This window comes from Miniopterus natalensis, chromosome 2 (genome assembly GCF_054644295.1).
Source record: "Miniopterus natalensis isolate mMinNat1 chromosome 2, mMinNat1.hap1, whole genome shotgun sequence".
Classification (NCBI taxonomy): domain Eukaryota; kingdom Metazoa; phylum Chordata; class Mammalia; order Chiroptera; family Miniopteridae; genus Miniopterus; species Miniopterus natalensis.
This window is the reverse complement of record NC_142082.1, coordinates 142728730-142749082: the sequence shown is the minus strand read 5'-3', so window position 1 is coordinate 142749082 and position 20353 is coordinate 142728730. Positions and strand designations below refer to the sequence as shown.

General features: G+C 43.5%; 1 protein-coding gene across 2 annotated transcripts in view; it reads right to left on the bottom strand.

The window, feature by feature from the left end:
* FMNL3 (formin like 3) overlaps positions 1-20353 on the bottom strand; it is a 56816-nt gene that overhangs the window by 35419 nt on the left and 1044 nt on the right. The window lies entirely within an intron of this gene.

Genomic DNA, 20353 nt, shown 5'->3' with positions numbered 1-20353 from the left:
ATCCCTCCAACACTAGTCCCAACACTAGTGTTTTCGATGTATCTCATGTTGTGCCCACTGGAAGATCTGTTTTTCCTTGTGGTAACCTGTATATTTATGAAGAAAAGGAAGCTACAGCTTATAAACATCTACTCTGGGTAAGGCACTGTGCTAGCTCCTTTAAGTACAAGATCACAAGGAAGAGTCACTCCTCTCTCATATTGTTATTCACCTTTCACATTCTGTATTGTTTCCCAAACTAGACTGTAAACTCCATGAGGGCACGGACTTTGTCTTGAACACACTTGTTCCCAGACAAGGATGCCTGGCACACAGCAGAAGTTAATAGATACTGTGTTCATGGAGAAGAGAGGCTGCCTGGGGGCAGCACTCCTTCTCGCCGAGTGCACCAGCTACAGACCCAGTCTGGAGTTCCAGGAGTCTCATTATAAGTCCAGGAGCTTATTATCAAACCATAAAATTTAATGACTCCCTACTTCCAGATTACATGTGGGAGGGGCACGACTCCTGCTTTATGGAAGGGTAAACTGAGGCCCAGTATGGGCACACATCTATCATATTTCATATCAGCTGGAGAAAGGCACTACAAGTCCTCTGTCTCTCTTTGCCTTTTCAATTGCTCCCAAATGGGGGTCCATCCTCAGCCTCAGTGCTCCTGTCCTCTTTAGGGAGGAGTCATAATGACCCCACTCTGCTCTTGGTCCATGGGCCATCCTCCCAACACTGTCCCCACCCCGTCTTTAAAGCCAGAGCTTGACAACAGAGGTCACACCCCACCTCCATCTTTGAGTGTCCTAGCTTTTTTACATCTCATCTGACTGTCCAGCTAGCAGAAAACACCTCTTTGGAGTTAGCCTTCCGAGAATTCCCGCCTCATGACCCAAAGACACCCTGCACCTTCTCTGCTTCTCACAACGTCTGGAATGAACAAGTGCCATGTTCACTCAGGGCCATGGAGGGGGAGAAAAACATTACTGGCACTTTTCTCACATGATCTCACTTACTACTCTCAATAACCACTAGAGGTAAATGTTATTATGCCTGTTTAACTGGGGAGAGAATTAAGAATTTGGACCAACTGGCTCGAGGTTACACAGAAAGTGGCAAAACCCAGATTCAAACTCAGATATGTGGCCTCCAACATAACCTTTGCCAGGACAGGGCTTTTTCTACCATGTCCTGGCATCTCTTTACAAAGAAAAAAAATCTCCATTTCTAACTTGGGGAGGTCCACCAGGATTTGTCTGACTGGCTTTGGTTGATTATTAAACAGTGCTTCCCTGTCCAGCCCAACTGGGGTGGAACCAGCTCAATGAAGTATGTGGGCCGGACACCTGAAGTTTAAGGCTTCTCTTTCAGAATAAGAGGGTAATCATGCTGAGCAAAGGGACAAGGGAATTGCCCTCTTGGATACCACATGGTGACAATGCCCTCATATCTGAATGGCATTTCAAACATTCAGAATGCTATAGATAAAAGCATGGGCTTTAGAATCGGGGATGATATAGATTTAAATCCTGGTACTTTTCATAAGATAGTAGGAAAATTATTAAACTCCTTTGAACCTGTCTCTTCATCTATAAAATGTGGATTATAATATCTACCTCTTATAAGAAATAAGCGAAGGGATGAATGAATGGAAGGATTGTGCATGGTGCCTGGCACAGGAGAAGGGCTCTGTGAATGGTAACTGGAAGGAGCTGCTCCAGGAGTTGCAGCTTACTCGAGTTAGCTCCTAAGCACATAGGCAAAACGCAATTTCAGAGTTCTTTAAAATACAACAGTGTAGTTTAAATATATTTATATGTTTATTTCTCTAGGTTACAGCAATTGCACACATGCCCCTTTGAAAGATAAGACTGAGACACCAACAGTCACCCAGGGGATTCACAAAAAAGCTGGGACCAGAATCAGGGAGACAGAATTGAGTCACTGACTATAGTTCGCTGCTGAGTGATCTGGGACAACTCCTCTGACCTTTTGGAGGAGATTTTGCTGAACTTTCACTCATGTTCCACTTTATCTCATATCCCTCATCGACTCCTGACTTCCTGTGGTCTGCAAACCTGAGGTCTGATTCTGCCACAAACCTCTGGTTTTGGCCCCCTCAACTAACTCAACAACTCTGCTTCTCTCCTTGTGACATAAGCCCTGGGAGCTGTCCCTGCCAGTCATTGAAGGACTATGCAATCTATGGGAATATAGAGAAAGGCATGAGAATGTTTCAGGCCCAAATTTTAATTGACCAGTAGACATCGATGACTCTCAAATATGTTTCCATCTCAGACTTCTCCTTTGAGCTTTAGCTTTAAATATCCAACCACCCATTAGAGCTTTCACCCAGACTTCCACAGGCTCTGCAGTCTCACATGTCCCCAACTGGCCTCATCACTTTCCCTTCTACATTATTTTTTTTCTTGTATTCTCTCTCTCTTTTTTTATAGTCCTTACCCGAGAATATGTTCTTATTGATTTCAGAAAGAGAGGCAAGGGGGGGGGGGGGGGAGAGAAACATCAATGTGAGAAACATTGACCAGTTGCTTTCCATACCCACCCGGACCAGGGAATGAACCCACAACCTGGGTATGTGCATTGATTGGGAACTGAACCCACAAACTTTCCATGTACAGGATGACACTCCAACAGAGCCACCCAGCCAGGGCTCTCCTGTATTCTCTTAACCAACGGCACCTCCATCTAATTCATCTAGCACACTAGAAATCTGGATGTCATCCTTAAATTCACCCTTTCCCCTCATCTCTACCTTCTGAATGTCAAATGTAATCAGTCATCAAGTTCTCAAAATTTAACCTTTGAAAGTATTTATTGACTCTGTTCCATCATCTCCACCACGCAAACCAACCCTGGTTTAGGCTCCCATCATTGTCACCAAACTACCAGGCCTCCCATTCGGCTGCCCATCTCCAATTCTGATTCGCTCCCACAGCTGCCACACCAATCTGCCCACAACTCAAAATCTGACCACACCTTTCTCCTACAGAAAACAAGAAGTACAGTCCCTTCCACATGGCATTCAAAGCCCTCCTTATACTTCAGCCTTCGCTCTCACCATTCTCTGCCTTACACCTCCCACTCCAACAGCCCAAGCAGCTGCCTGACGATTCTCTGAATACACCATGCTGTTTCCCCTGCCCATGCTGGCCCCTCTACCTGCAATGCTTTCTCTCCCACACGTCTCCAACTCCTTATTATCCCTGTAGCCAAGAGAAATTTCCTCCTTACAGGCAGTATTCCCCTGGCTCCACCTCTCCCCTCTTCCCCTGATGCTCCCGCATATCTGTACCACTGCACTTCCCAAGCCATATATTGCAATTATATGTTTAATATGCTTGTCTCCCCCTCTAGGCTGAACTCCTGGGGCAGACACTGTCTTAGTCATCTTTACTTCTCCGGCACTTAATTCTCTAAATGTTCAATAAATGCTTGTTGAGTGAACGAACACCAGACTCCACTCGGTGAGTCTCTGAGGGCTGTATCGTGTCCCTTTCTGTCTGCAGGCAGGAAGATGACACCTGAACCATTCTCAGTTCGCTGCCTCAGAGGCCCTCCACACTACCAGGGTACTGATGTGAATCTCCACCTGCTCTGCCATAGAATAAGCCGGGGTAAGCTCACTGTTTCTCGTCTAAGACAATCAGAGGCAGCTGGCACTGCTTTTATAATGTTATGATACCATCTTCACATTTTCTTGGGCATTTGCTGGCAACAAGTACTAAGTGGTTTCTTTAGTTTTCGGAGGGAATCAACTAAGAAGCCAGGTGCCCCCACTCTCTAGCTGGCTACCCCTCAACTCCTGAGTTTATGTGCATAACTTTTAACAAGGACATTCTGGGGAAATGACAGATAAATGCTTTGGGAGCTCACCAGGATCTGTTGCCCCATAAATGCACAAGATTTTCAACTCCTTAGTCACTCAGAATGCCAGCAGTAATTAGCCAGCACAGAGGGAGCAACTAATAGCTGCTTATTGGACCATCAATCTGGAACTCATGCCAGATGCATCAGAAAATAATGTGCAGACATGAGCACTTTACAAGGGATTCACCAAGGGCCCTGACTGCCAGGGCCCAGGGATAATGAGTGCTTATGTGATGCTGATTCTGCTGAGAGGCAAGTAAAAACAAAATACCACAACCACAAACAAGAAGTCTGTCCAAAGTAAGGGGCCCAAGCATACTCTGGACACAGAAGGTTCATACAAAGATGCTCTTTCCTGGTTAGCTATCTCTCATCCATCCATTCGAGAACATTGTCTGGGCCTCACTCTAAAGTTGGCATTGAGGGGAGGGAAGTGTGTGGTCTTCAATCTGCAAATGAGCCCACATAACAGAGGCCCCACCACGAGTTCAATACAATCCCAGGAACACAGCACTCAGCCTCGGCAGGCCTGTGCTGGCTGTGCTGGCCTTGGTAAATACCCGAGTGCAGAAGGCTCTTAAAGTCCGACCCTTCCATGGCTGTACTGGAGATGAAATGTGCTAAAGGCAGGTAAAGAGTTACGCTGGTTCCTGAAGGTCCTAAGGCCTGTGGAGAGGTCATGACAAAGCCAACATTATTGAGTAGGATGAAAAGGTGACTAATGTTGGTGTGCAATTTAGTGATTTCACAACTTTGAGGTACACAAAACCAGTCTCTATCCATCAACAATAACTCATATTTCTTAAATATTCTCATGGGACCCCTTAATACCAGATCCCTGACTTCAAGAAGTTAATGGTTTTAGAATATTTCTGCTAGGCATTGCCCTGGATCCTTTAATGTTATTTAATCCTCACAAAATCCCTAGAACCTAAGTAGTACTGTCCTGATTATACAGATAGAGAAACTGAGGCTCAAGGGTTAAGGAACTGGCTCAAGGTCACAGTGCTAATAAATGGCAGAGCCAGGATTCTAATCCAAATCCACTGAGCCCCAAAGCTCTTGCAAAAACCTCGCTGAGCACCTGGTGACAGGCAGAGGAATCCCTGAGCTCCTCGCAGTTTCCAAAGCCAGACTTCTTATCCCTCCTCTAGCCAAGAACACACAGAGTGACTTCAGGAAATCTTGAGAGAATCAGGCTTGAGGAGCCCTGTTAAGATAAGTATCTATTTACAGTTAATCAGCACCCTGCCCAGCCCTGCAGACAGTCTGACAAGTGGAGCAGGGAAGAGGCAACCACAGGCTCTGACTGGGGCCCACCTGGGGCTAGGACCCAGCTGGCCCCCACATGAGCAATGATCCAAGCCCTGCCCAGACTGGCTGTGCCACCATGGGGAACTTCTTCCTTGGAGAAACACTCAGGAACTGGGATCCAGAGTCCACATATAGCCGCCCTTCACTATTTAGCTGCCCTTCACTATTTTGCTTTTCCCTTATACCCCAACCCCAGAATTTGCCTTGTCACTTTACCTAAAATATTGTCCCATTACTCTCTATCCCCTTACCTTCTTTCTCTTCATGGCACTTACTGCTACTTAACATTATATTATATATCTGTATATTTGTTTATTCTTTCCAACAACGTGCACTCTATGGGGCAGGTCTCTTTGTCTCTTTTGTTCACCATGGTACCCCTACTGTCTAAAATACAGAGCAAACACTCAATAAAATTTTGTTGAATGAATAAATAAGTGATCATACAAACATTTAAAAACTCTACTTTCATCCCAGTGGGCTACGTAAGAAACAAGATGAACAGTGCTGACTTCCCAGAAAGTCCCATCAAACCCGTTGTTGGACCCTAAGGTCCGTTCCAAATACCTTCCTAAAGCCCCCCACAGCTAACCCCCAGGCCCACAAACCTGACCCCACCCCAGAGCAGGCACTAAAGGGAGAAAATGGAGCAGAGCCTAGGGAGGAGACACGTTTCTCCTCCGGTTAAATACAGCCCAGAACCTCGGCAAATTAAAAGCTCCCTCTTTACTGAATCCACTCAGCTTTAGTTATAGGTCGCACTTTTTATTTTTGTAACCAGCCAATCCACCAAATTATAGGCTCAGGCCACGGGGAGGCACGCCAAACACTGGGGCCAGCCTAGCAGAGGCACTGCCCTTTCTGGCCTGAGTGGGGGTATGGGGCTGAGGGCTGAGCACCAGTCAAACCTGAAAGGGCAGAGGGCGTGACAGCTCTGCTGGGCAGAGTTGAGTGAGAAGAGCAGTCTCACTCAGGCCAACATGCTGCCCAGAGGCGAGCCAGATTCCAGGGCTTTCCACACAGCAGCCACAGTGAACTCTTAAAACTATAAAGCAGATCAGGTCACTCCCCCTACAATTAATATCCAAACTCCAAGGCCATGAAGGTCCCTATGACCTGGCCCTGCTCATCTCTTTTTTGCCTTCTCGAACATCTCTCCAGCATCCTTGTCAACCAATCGGGCATGCCTGCAGTTCCTCAAAAGTGCAAAGTTCTTTTCCACCCCAAGGCTTGCAAAGGTCGTTCTCTCTTCCTAGAAAACCCTTCCCCCAGATCTTCACATACACCTATGACCATGGGTTAGGTGGGTGGGTCTGCAAGACTGGAGGAGAAAGACCACTAAAGTGTCTATTGCAGCAGACTAGGCAAGTGATGAGGGCCAACTAAAGCCGTGGCAGTACATATGGAGAAGGGAGAGAAGTAGCCCAGAGTGACTCCCAGGTGTCTGGCTGCATTACTAGCTGGGAGAGGGTGCCATTCCCCCACACCCTGCCTTAATACAGTGTACATAAAAACACTAGCAGGTAGAAAGTAGCTCACAAACACTGGGCATTATGACTATGCAATAAGATGTACTGAGCAGCTACCATGACCAAGGCGTTGTTAATCATACAAATGATTTAGTACAAGACAACATTTCACTCTAAAGGAAGGCAAGATAGATTTGACAAAGGAAAGAATTAGCCAAAAACTTGGTAACTAGAAATGGAAGCTTCTACATTTTTGGACTTCTGCGGTTCAGAGGTAACCTGTGGGATTATCTTGTATCCAGCTTTACTTAAAGCAAATTACTCTGATTTTCTAATCTGTAAGGATTAAGCAATGATTCAACATAACAAACCAACACATGAACAGCCAGGAACCACTTACCATCTAACCTCTACTCCTCACTGAAAGGTGGGCAGGAAGGCCTCCATGGCCTTTTCTAACTATCAGAGACTCTTCAGACAAAACTCTGTGAACTGGCCATCCAAGCTCACCTCTCTGTCTCTAATGGGACTCCTCTATCCCAGCAGGCTGGGCTCTGGGCTGCCCCTCATACAGCTGGCTCATTATTTCTCTTTAATCCCCTCTCATATGATCTGGCCTACAACAGCCTCCTCTCTCCTGATCCACAACTGTCACCTTTAAGACCTGACTTAAAGTCCATGCCCTCCTTAGAGCACCGCCTGACTAGGGATCCTATGCCATACTGACCCTTCCCTGACTCTCCAATTCTTCTGTGCCGGTAGCTGTGTGACACCCATCACCTTATGATCACATTTAGTCTTTAAAATACACGTGATTGGGTAAAATAAATAGTATCCCCATATTATGGATAAAATAACTGAGGAACACAGAGAGCCTCATAGATACCTTAAGGACACACACTTATTTTAATTCTCTAGTTGTTCAAAGTACAGTTCAAAATAAATATTCTGTCTCCAACTTAGCGAGCATTGTCTTCTATTTCTTTGGTGTTCTCCAAAGCACTCAGGAAAGTGCTGTGTATCCAGCAGGCACCAAGATCTATTTCCTTAATAAATCAAGAAAGGAAGGAAAATGAAATGAAAGTAGAAAGTTTTTCATAGGCTACCAAGGCTCTCTGTCTCTGGCCTTCAATTAGAGGGGAGCCTTGGTTATGCTCTCTCCTAATAATCTATTCTTTGCCTCCCAAGGAACTATCAAAATTTTCATATCATTAAATATTTATTTGTTTAATGTCTTTCCCCAGGAAGGCAGAGGTGATATTTGTTTTTTTCACCACTGTATACCCAGTGGCATCACTGGCACAAAGTAAGTAAAAAAAATAACAAACAACAACAAAAACTTGTCAAATAATGAATTCCTAGTGGGACAGCTGGGATTCAAATCCAAGTATGGCTGACTCCAAAGCCCAAATCTTTCTACCACACCTCTTAGCAAGGGAAGACTTGTTCTGGAACTTCCCTGATAGGCCGCCATAACCTACACAATCCCATCCAAAGCAGCACCGAGGGCAAAGAGAGCTGACCCTGGAAAGAGAAGGAGACTGTAGTTAAGGATACGGGCCTTAGAGTCAGAGTGCTTGGATTCAAATCCAGACTTCAACACCTACCTGTGTGATCCTAAATGAGCTATTTAACCTCCCGGGACCTCAGTGTCCTTACCTATAAAATGGAGATAATAATAACTACTTCATAGAGTTGTGATGATTAAATGAGATAATGCATGTAAAGAGCTTTGCATGGTGCCTGGCATGAGATTAGCACTCAATAAATGTTAGCTATTAAAATGATTAGCTATCTGTATTCCTGGGAGACAAGAAATTAGAGAATGTGGCTTCCATGGGGGTCAGGGCTGCTGAACCGACCTGACTCTGAGAAGCTCAGGTGCAGTGAAGCCCAGAGCTCATATAATTCTCTTTGCCGACTTCACCTGCTACAGCTCTGCTAAGGCTGGAGGGGCAGCTTTCACTGGCCTGGAAATGAAAGAAGACAAAAATATACAGACTGGCTGTGTCTGGGGAACCAAGATCACGCCTACATTTAAGAACTTAAAATACAGCCTCAGGACAGAAGAGCATCTCTTAGGATTCTTTTTACTCTGAGAACTAGTACCGAGCTCAGCACAGGGCAGGGAAAGGGCTGTGGCCATTTGCTGACCACAGTGGTGGCCTGTCTCCCTTTTCTTCTCTTCTTTTGGCTCAGTGCAGAGAATGAGAGAGAGGAGCTTTCGTTTTTGCAATAAAAGTTGAGTCCTGCTCCTCTATTTTTATTCCTCCTTCTCCCTTAAAGGAGAAATAAATACATGAGTACATTTAAAAAAAAAATCAATCAACTCAAAAGCTTATAGAATAAAAAATGAGTCACTGTTCAGTTCCCAACTCTGTCCATCCCTCTCCTTAGGTCAACACGGTTAACAGCTTGGTAGTGATTCCTCTGGGCCTTTTTTCTATACATTAACATACATACACATATGGCTTTGTAAGGCAATATATACAGTCTTCTTTGAATTGTCTTTTTAGATTATTATACTTATACACACACACATACACATCTTGGAGATTCCCATCAGCCACAACCACTTATTGGGTGCCTACCCGGTGCCAGGTATTTGGCTGTATGGTGATAAGCATACATAAAGTCTCCATCCTCATGGAGTCAACAGTCCGGAGAGACAGATAACAGACAAGTAATCACACAAATAATTTCTAAATGGGAAGTAATACAAAAGAAATGAATAGGGCACTAAGACAGAGAATAACAGAGGAGGAAGGCCTCTATGAGAGATGGCATTTTAAAAACTGAGACCTGATGTATAAACTGGATCAAGCCATTTGAAGATCCAGGCAAAGGGCATTCCAGGAGAGGAAACAGCTTGTGCAAAGGCCCTGAGAGAGAAAGGAGTTTGTCTTGAACTGAAAGAAGGCTAATGTGGAGCTTGGTAAACAGGAAGGCAAGTAAGGTTAAAAAGGTCAGCAGGAGCCAAATAATGCAGTCCCTAAGGGCCAAGGCCAGGACTTTGCTCTTTTCTTTTCTTTTTTTTTTTTTAAGTACAAAGCAGGGGAATAATGCTAGTTGATTTACAGTTTAAACTTGGCTGTTGCCCTGGCCAGGCAGCTCAGTTGGTTGGGGCATCATCCCAATATGCCAAGGTTGCAGGTTTGATCTCCAGTCAGGGCACATACCAGAAGCAACCAATGAATGCATAAATAAGTGGAACAACAAATTGATGTTTCTCTCTCTCTCTCTCCCTTCCTCTCTCTCTCTAAATCAATAAATTTGAAAATTTGGCTGTTTTGTGGAGAATGGGTGGGAGGATGGAGAAAGGGGCAGTGGAGGAAATTGGAGGCCTGCTGGTTAGACGTAATACAAGCAAGAGCTGATATTGCCTTCGACTGAGGCAGTAGAGATAGAGAGAATAGGTAAATCTGAGATATATTTTTAGAGATAGAATTGGAAGGCCTTGCTGATAGACTGGATAGGGGGAAGGGAGAAGGAAATATTAAGGATAAGCCCCAGTATTTGCCTTGTAACTAGATGAATGGAAGAGAAATAAATTTGGGCAGGAAATGTACAATCAAGTTGTTTCCAGTTTTTTACTGTTAAACAATGCGGCTCCGAGGATCCTTTCCATGTACCTTCATGCACATGTGTAAACAGTTCTATATGGCAGTTTCCTGGAAGTGAGATGGCTGAGTTAAAGGGTATGCAAATTTGAAATTGATAGGCCCTATAAAATGCTTTCTAAAATGTCTGTACCAAATTACCCTACCATTGATAGTGTATAAATGTACCAAAATGACAACCATGGACATTGTCAATCTTTAAAATTTCACCGAGATAATTAATATAAAAAGTGTATCATTTATAAACTTTTTTAAAAAAAAAATCTTTATTGATTTCAGAGAGAGGAAAGGAGAGGGAGAGACAGATAGAAACATCAATGATGAGAGTCACTGATCAGCTGCCTCCTGCACACCCCTGACTGGGGATCGAGCCCGCAACCCGAGCATGTGCCCTGACCTGGAATCGAACCCTGATCACCTGGATCCTAGGTCGACGCTCAACCACTGAGCCACGCGTGGCCAGGCAAAAGTGTATCACTTAAATATTCACTTCCTTGATTTCTAGTGAGGTAAGGAATTTTTTCTTTAACTTTTAACAATATAACTAAACACATAAGTACATTCTCCTTGTAAAAAGAGAATGTAAACCGTATAAAGCTAAATTCCCTTTGACTCTCTTGTTCCTCCCATTATGGTTCCCTCCCTGTATCCTAGAAGTAACTACTGTTATCAGTTTTATTGTATCCTTCCAGAAATTTTTCTATGCATGTTTTTTATTATTTTTTTAAAATCCTCAGCCAAGGATATTTTTTCCATTGCTTTTCAGAGAGAGTAGAAGGGGGGGAAGAGAGAGAGAGAGAGAGAGGGAAGAACATTGGTATGAGAGAGACACATTGATTGGTTGCTTCCCGACCAAGGCCAGGGATGGAGCCTGCAACCAAGGTACATGCCCTTGGATGGAATCGAACCCAGGACCCTTCAGTCCGCAGACCAATGCTCTAACCACTGAGCAAAACCGGCTAGGGCTGCACGTTTAAATCTATATATATAAAATCAAGGATTAAGCATCTTTTAGAAGTTGTATTTCTAGCAGTCCTTTTAGCATGAACAAAATATCTAATCAAAAACTTTTGCTTAAAGACTAAGAGACATTTAGCTGAGACCTTCTCCAAATTATTTAACCCTTCTGAGCCCTGGTTTCATCGCCTATAAAACAGAAATAACTGCCTCACAGAGTTGTCAAGTTAAATGTAAAAGCATGAAGCACATACCCAACAAATGTTAATTCTCTTTCCTTAATGTATACAAGTTAAATCCAGGCATTGGGTGGAGACAAGAAACTAAGCCATTCCTAAAAGAATGAGATGGGAGGCTCCACCCAGAAAAAAAAAACGCTCATAACAATGTCCTGAAAAAAATTTTATTCATAATAAAGACTCGCAAAACATCATAATTTTTCTTCAGAAATTTTAGTATGAAATATTCTGAGCAGTCAAAAAAGTGTAGGGTTTTTTGTTGTTTTTTGTTTTGCTTTTGTAAGGCAGAAAGCAAGAGGATTTAAGCATAGAAGTAACATCCAGAGACTGGATGTTTGCAGTCCTCTCTCAGGCACACCATGCATGGGAAGCCAAGTGTCTGGATAGTCCTGGAGACCTTAGGCCTGCGGGAGGAAATTGCAGCCTTAGGCAAGCAGTACCTCCAAACACAGGATATAAGCTAACCTTTGGGCCACACTGCAAGAATGCCACTGGTTTTCCTGGCTTGTCAAAGTACATCCTGTCATCCCTACCTGGATGTTCCTGGAGGTTGAGGGTGTAGCTTAAAGGGACAGAGGCCACCACAAAGTGTCCTTAATCAAAGTTTAAATCAAAATGTCCAAGGGCCAGACTCTCACCCTGAATGGGAGTCAGATGCATCATTTTATCTGAACTGATAACCAGGGCTCCTTTTCCTTATAAAATATCAAGAGTATGGTTTGTATCAAGGAGCTCCTGCAGTGGCTTCTCCTCATCCAGCACCACCTTCCCATTCTGCTAGGCTCAAGGCCAAGGATTCCCTAGCAGATCCACGAATGGGCTTTAAACCCTCCCCCACCAAATACTGTGTGTGTGTGAGCACATATGTATTAGGAGGGAGAATTAGGGGCCACAGGTTTAATCAGATTTTAAAAGGGTCTGTTACCCAAAAGGTTCAGAAGAATTTTTGAAAGATCTCTCAAATATATTCCAAAACTACGAGAACTTTTAACCTGGTGTGACAATGAACTAGCCAGGGGGTAGGCAAATGTCAGCAGTGAAGTACTATATCCGAGCTGCTTCTCCATTATTTATTTATTTATTTATTTATTTATTTATTTATTTATTTATTTATTAATTTATTTATTTATTTATTTTTTAGAGAGAGAGAGGAAGAGAGAGAGAGAAATATTGATCAGTTGCCTCCCACACATGCCTCAACGAGGGGTCAAACACGCGACCTGGGTATGTGCCCTGACCTGGAATCAAACCTGTAATCCTTTAGTGCACAGGAAGACGCTCCAACCAAGTGAGCCACACTGCCAGGGCCCAAGCTGCTTCTTGATAAGTTTTAGGGTAAAGCCCACAGAACAGAGGGAATCAGGGAATCAGGCACTAAACCTACAGGTAGAGGTAATAAAAAGAGGTCTGCCTCTAGTAATAGGAAATGGGAAAACCAAGAAAGCACCAAAAACTATGGCTCTGCCTTCACTTTTACTGCTCTTGAAGTTTCATCTCCAACCGAAACACTGGACAATGGAGGTACAGATTAGAAGGGGATTCTCAGCAGGGGAGCTATCAGGGCTGTGGACAGGATATTCTTCATTGTGTGAGGATGACCCAAACACCTTAGGGTGGTTAATATCCTGGTGTTCAGACACTAGGTACCAGCAGCACCCCCCCAGTCAGTGTCATAAACAAAACATCCTCACTCGTTTCCCAAACTCCCTGCTGGGACACTGCCTCCCCCAGTTGAAAACCACCTTAACTTAAAGGCACAAAGGTGGTATTGTGGGCACTATATGTGCCACAAACATTTATTTGTAGAGCCTTTATAGATTACAAAGTATTTTCACTACGTTTTCTACTTTAAGCATAGTCCAAACACTGTAAGGTAGATATTATCATTACCCATTTCATAAAGGATGAAATTGGCTCAGAAAAGTTCTAGGTTTTGCCCAAGGTCATTCAGCTGGGGTGGGAGGGCTATAAAGCTGGATCACAACCCAAGTCTTCTGACTCCAAACTGACAGTCTTTCAAACCATACTGAGCCAGCAAGAGTCTCAAACCAACTACGTCCACCCAGAAAGGATTTTTTTTTTAAGGTTTCATGGGAAACACTGGGAAGATCTAGGGATTGGCTCCCCAGCTCCCTGCATGGAAACTGGTAAAAACTGAGCAGAAACTAACTCTGCTCTAAGCTGTAGGTAGTTCTTAAAACAGGATAACCATCCCCTAAAGTACCCAAACACCAGGCTCATCCCCAGCTTACTTAGAGAGGGTCTGAGCAATTGGAAGAGGGCTATGACATTCTCTGGTCTAGATGTGAGTAGAAATGAGCAAGTAGGGGAAGAGAATACATACCTTCCCTGTTAATACTTTTAGGAACCCAATAGGCAAGACCACCAACCAGCCCAACTCCAGCCCTGGTGATAATGCTGAGTGAAGGTGGGAAGGTGGTAAAGGAGATGGGGAAGGGACAAGGGAAAGAGATGAGGACAAGAATTGAACAATTATGGGTATACAATAGCCTAAACCGTTCCTCTACTGGCAAAATTTGTCACGAAAAAATTCTGTTAGCCCCTTATGGTTCTGAACATTTAGAACACCTTTCAAGGAATTCAAAGTACTTTATAAACTGAAAAGAGAATGCATATTAGTAAAGTTGTGAGGTGATAGAAGACAGAAAGGGTAAGAAAATCTGGAAAGAGGATTCTGAAAGATTAAGAAAGAAGCAGAAAGGGGAGTGGGTGGCAAAGACCAGAGAATCTCAAGGACAGAGAGGCGGCCTGATAGCTCCACATCTTTCTTGGGGGACTCATTCTCCCAGGTGGAAGGAAAACAAGATACAAAGATGTGGCTCTGCTGAGGGAGGTGAGAGAGAGACTGGAAATGAGAACTCAGAATTCTAGCCGCCCAGTCCACCTTTTCTGGAATCCACTTTTCTTCGTCATGGATCTTAAAATCCTTAAGGTCCCATCTGGTGCTTTTCCAACAGGGGCTCCTAAAGTACCCAGAAAGAAGTGGTGGGGGGGAGCTGTGTAGAGACAGCACCCTCTCTTATCTTCAAAGAAAAAGGTCCTTCCTCTTTTCTAAAGTGCACTTCCGAACTGGAATGAACCCCCGGCCTTTCCCTGGCACTGCTTCAGTTCAGCTCAGACTTAGGAGAAATATTTCCCTACAATGGAGGTGACCAGCCTGGCCAACCAGATAACAAACAAACTTCAGGCAGCAGCATTGCTGTCCCCTGGGCCACTACAGTCAGTTTTGGGGTGGATACTTAGGTTTGGACCACAGAATAGGACCTTGGTTCCAGCTAGCCTTCCCAGGCAACCTCAGGGGCCGGGGAGGATCTGTGGTCTCATTTCCTCTCCACCTTGGCTTCTTTTTTCACTTCAATAAAGATTAGTTCTATTTCCACCACGACCAGTTCCTGTTCTCACCAGCTGCAGCAGTTGTTTCCCCACAGACAGAGCTATGAAGCACTGGTGTGGCTGCCACCTGGACTGTCCGAGCTACAGAAACAGACCCAGCAAGTCCTGAGTTAAAAGGGCTTTTCTATCCCAGATAAGACAGCAGGGAGACAAAATTTTAAGGGACAGGAAGCAACTGCAAGAACACACAGTGGATATACTGGTGGCCATTTTATTATTATTTTAATCTTACATAATAGTTGTATGTGAGAAATATTTTATAATATTAATATGTGAGAAATATTTTATAATTAAAAAGTGTAAAAAATGTATACATTTATTACATAGAAATACACATATATAATAAATTCCCAAAAGACAGCAAAAGACACAAACAAAAGATAGCCAAATACCTATGAGGAAATTTGATAGAAATGCAAAGTAAAACAAGATATCATTTCTCATTAATGAAATTGGCAAAAGTTTTTAAAAAGTTAAATCATCCAGTAATTGTTAGCTTATAGAGAAAGGAAGATACTGACACTATGAGTGGAAAAGTCAACTGGTACAACCTTTTTAGAAGGCATATTTCTCAAAGGCCTTGAAAAAGCATATGCCCTTTGACCCAATAACTTGACTTCTAGTAATTTATCCTAATGAAATAATCAGAGATGCACACAGGATATTCATCACAGTGTTATCAATAGTAGCAAAAAGAAAGAAAGAAATATAAGGCAGTGATAAAATACGATATTACAGAGTACTATGCAGCCATGAAATTATGATATTGAAGAATAAACAAATGAGAAAATGCTTACAATAGCAAAATAAATCAGTTTATAAAACAATATGCACAGTATGATCATAATTGTTAGAATATATATAAGTACATCAAAATGTTAATCGATAGTAAGATTACAGGTGATTTTAATTCTCTTCTTTATACTCTTCTATATACTTTGTACTTTTTTATATTTTTAACTTCCAAATTTGCTTAAACATGTATTAGTTTCATAATCAGGAGAAAAAAAGTTATTCTCAATCCTCCTCCCTCTCTTTGAGGACACTGACATGCATTACTGCCTTTTTAGAAAACCACTTGGAAATGTATATTTAGGAACTTAAAAACATATCCTACAACTTGGCATGTTCAGTTTTGGGTTTCCATCCTAAGGAAAACTCTAAATACTGAAAAGGCTTTATACACCAAAAGATTCATCACAGCATTGTTTATGATAGCAAAGAGAAGCAAATAACCTAAATGTCCAACAATAGGGGGATAGTTAAGTAAACTATGGTCCATTCATTTGATGGACCATTGTACAAGCATTTTTAAATGTCTACAATGATTAGCCTACAAACACTAATAAAATAACAATAAAAACACCCCAAACTGGATACACACACACACACACACCTCACAACATTGTATACAACCCTATGTAGAGAAAAAATATTAAAGGTTTTAAAGGATAATGGCTCCATTTGGTAAAGGAACTAAAGAAAATATGGATGCTTTTCTTCAATCTAAATCTTCAATCTTGCTCAGCTGGGCGTGGCTCAGCTACTGTGCATCGACCTAGAATCCAGGGGATCACGGTTCGATCCCCGGTCGGGGATGTGCAGGAGGCAGCCGATCAGTGACGACTCTCTCATCATTCATGTTTCTATCTCTCTCTCCCTCTCCCTTCTCTGAAATAGATATATTTTAAAAAATTAAAAAATAAATAAATCTTAATATTTTCTTCTTTTTAACTGCCCATACAGTTTTTAGAGAATGAGTATTACTTTAAGAGAAAAAGGGGAAAAAAACAAAACCTGGATCTCCTTCTGAGCAATGGAAACATTCCCAAATGACAAGGAGTCCATTCCACCAGACTGTCCCCACACATACATACACACAATTCCCCCAGTCTAAGGCAGGGTCATATGGAAAGATCAAGGGAATGAAGCTCCTCTTGTGGCCTAGGGTCCTCTCACTGGGGTCTCTGTACAAGAGGAGTTCCTCTGACCAGCTGCTGTCAAGGGCCCTTTCCCTCCCCCAAGTCCTATTCCAGCCTGAACTAATTCACCAAAATCTCCAGGGCTGGGGAAAAAAATTTCCACCATGGTGATTTGGAACTTGATATTTAACCCAACTTTTTCCCAGCCCCTTTCTGTATCAAAGAAGGCCTGTCAAAGCCTCTTAGACAACTAGCACCCAGACCGGCTTAGCTCCAACATCAATGCTACACTTACAGCAAAACCCCAAGTCATCAGTCATCACCAGGAAAATGTGAGAGGAGGAACCACAGCAGGGACACCCTGTCACACAACCCCATCCTCATGTCCTGAGAGCCTCCTCCTGAGGGATATCCAGGGGTTTTTCTGGTGTCAGAATCTTTAGACTGTTTCAAGTCTATAGTAAGTCAGCAAAGAGAAAAATCAGGGTGCAAACACAGCAAAGGTAGACTCTTATCCTTTCAATGCCCTTACAGCCTTCTGCCTCCCTCGCTATCTAAGGAAAGGTCTGTACTAGCCAGAATGCTAGCTTCTGAGTAACCAAGAGTGGATTGTAATCTAGTTGGTACCAAAACACACAGAGTAGGGCTTTATCAGAACAGAGATCAGCTCTCATCCTGGTATTAATAAAGAGGAGCCCCAATAACTGCCCATCCCTAAACTTCTCAATATTCAACAGAATGGGAACTGCTGCTCAGACAGGGGGGTAAGGAAGAATCCCAAGGAAACAGCATAACAGCAGCCTTGCAACCTTTTTCATATCGTGGCACACCTAGAAAATAATATTTGTATACTACATGGGGTATGGTGGAAGCCAGATGGGACCAATCTGGAACCTCAGCTACACCCAGGGATGAGGGGATCAGTATTACAGCACATCAGTAGAAAACCCTGGACTGGGTTAGGACTCTTGGGATCAATGTCCTGAACAAATCACCTCATGGCCTCAGGCCTCGAGCTCTCCAACCTGAGTTGACAGGCTGTGGGTCAGATTATGAGTCTACATCAGAAAGCTGAGAGCCTGTGGTCTTGACTCAGCAATGATACAACTTCCCCAACCAGGGTACTTTTCAGGGGGGTTTCCATAGATACACTAGGACTGGGGAGGCCCTCCATCTGACAGCAGCAGACATATCCTGAGACTGGCTTCATCAGATTTCTAAACTAAAATCCCATTTTGGGAATACAAGTGGTCTCAGATCTGAGTCACTGCTAAGAACTACATATTTAAAACTACTATTTACTGAGCATATAGTAGATGCAGGCTCTGCTAAGTACTTGACTTCCAGTTTCATTAAATCCACATAACAATCTCATGTGGCAAATACAATTATTATCCCTATTTATAAGAGGAAACTGGGATGAAAAGAGATGAAGTAACTTGCTTGAGGTCAAACACTTTTCTAACTAGAGACTGGAGAGCCAGTATTTGAGCCCCCTTTGACTTGAAAGTCCAGATGCTTAACCAGGACACCAGTATGTCACTTTAACAAACCCCCCAAATACTATTTGGCTTTTTCTGAAAGCAAATGAATCATAGTGAAACTGACAATCTGGGAAAGAAAAGCAGCAGCCCTGGCCAGTGTGGCTCAGTTGGCTGAGCGTTGTCCATGCACCAAGAGGTGGCCAATTGGATTCTAGGTCAGGGCACATGCTCCGGATGCAGGTTTGATCCCTAGTAGGGGGAGTGCAGGAGGCAGCGAACTGATGTTTCTATCTCTCTATTCCTCTCCCTTCTTCTCCAAAATCAATTAAAAAAATATTTTTAAAAAATGTTTAAAAAACAAAAAAGCAGCTAATCTATATTAAGTACCCACTGGGTGCCAAGCACCTTACACACAGCCCACCTATTTCTCACAATACCATCATCAGTATGGCTATTATTAGCTCCAATTTACAGATAAGTAAATCTATAAAATTTATAGATGAGGCTCAGAATGGTTAAGACAATTGCTAAGATAGTGTCCTGGCTTTTTCTATTATGCTCTGTTCCTCCTGACTGTTCAAGAAATACACCTGAGACTATTCCAGGGTCAAACATCCAACAGCCAGTATTGCTCCTGAAGGATAGCATATAGGGCATGTTTCAGTAACAAAGAAAAAGAGATCTTTAAGAGCCCCCAGAGAACTCAAGTCCCAAGAAAGCACAATTTCCCTGTGCTGGAAAAGTGAGGTAAAATCCCCTTCTCTCTTAAGACAGCTAACTAGCCCCGGCCTGCCCTGTTCCAACCCCCTATCAGCAGCAGCTCAGGCACACAGAAACAAGACCAAAACAAAAGCCACAAGAAAACAAATCAAAACTTTATACAGAAAGGAAGGCTTGCAAGTGGGTGGTCCAGTCCCCTGCTTAACCTGGGCTCTCCGGGTACTCTGGCTAGTAATCACGTGCATTTCATGGATACTAAGCCATCAACTTGCCAACTAAACAAATTTATCAACCAAGCTCCCATGAGGGCATGACTGACTTTGGTTCTGAGCTCACACAACAAACGGCCTGGCAGCCCCTACCTAAGGCAGCCCCCGCACCCAGTCCACCTCTTTCTCTCTCTTCTATTTCTGAGGCTACCTCATGCCAGCTCACTGGGGGTTTTCACACCCCCACTGGAGTGCAGATTCCCTCCCACTGTTTTTCCCAACAGTTGAGCTCTTGTTCTCAAGGGCACCAAGTCCCAGGCTCTCCTCAAGCCTCTGAGATGGTCACAGCACATTAGTAATCACTGACTCACCCCATCCCCCTGAGGAGGTTAGGGGAAATGCAGAGGGCCACAGGATATATGGCCCAGATCCCTTTGGCCCTCCACAAAGTTGGTGGGCAGAGAGGTGCAGAGAGGTGCCAGTAACACTGCTTCCCCCTGGAACCTCGTGGACGCTCTCTGATCTGGCTGTGGTGCCAGTGGACCGATGTCAGGCTCTCCACATCAGAGAGACCAGGATCTCCAGACAGCTCCAACAGATGCCAACAGATCTAATCTCCCTATTCCAAGGCACATGAAATCCAATAAGGCTGCTAAGTCCACAACTTATCCCTCCTCATGGGCAAAGGCAAAGTCAGCCCTTCAGGCCATACCAACAATAACAGCAGCATTAACACTGCCTCTTAGAGAGTTATTTGAGGAACTGAGAACTATTTCCCCAAGTCTTTTATTTTACCTCTGTTAGCAAATATCCCATCACCTAGTTCACTTTCTCCAAAACTTCATTTCTCGCTCTGACATATTTCTTGCTCCATCCCAGTGATACCAGCTCAGATTCTCTCTATCCACTGAGCCACCAGCATCAACGTACAATTCCCATACCAAAAGAAAATCCCAAAGTGAGCTCTAAAAACTCATCTATGCAGATCATTTGGGAACCTACAGAAAGACTAAAAAGAAACACAGGCAAAGAATACAAAATCAGCCACTAGGGCTTAACATAAAAAGTGTGTGTGTGGGGGGGGGGTGTAGGCGGGACGGTTTGTGTATTGTTTCAATTGGAAAAA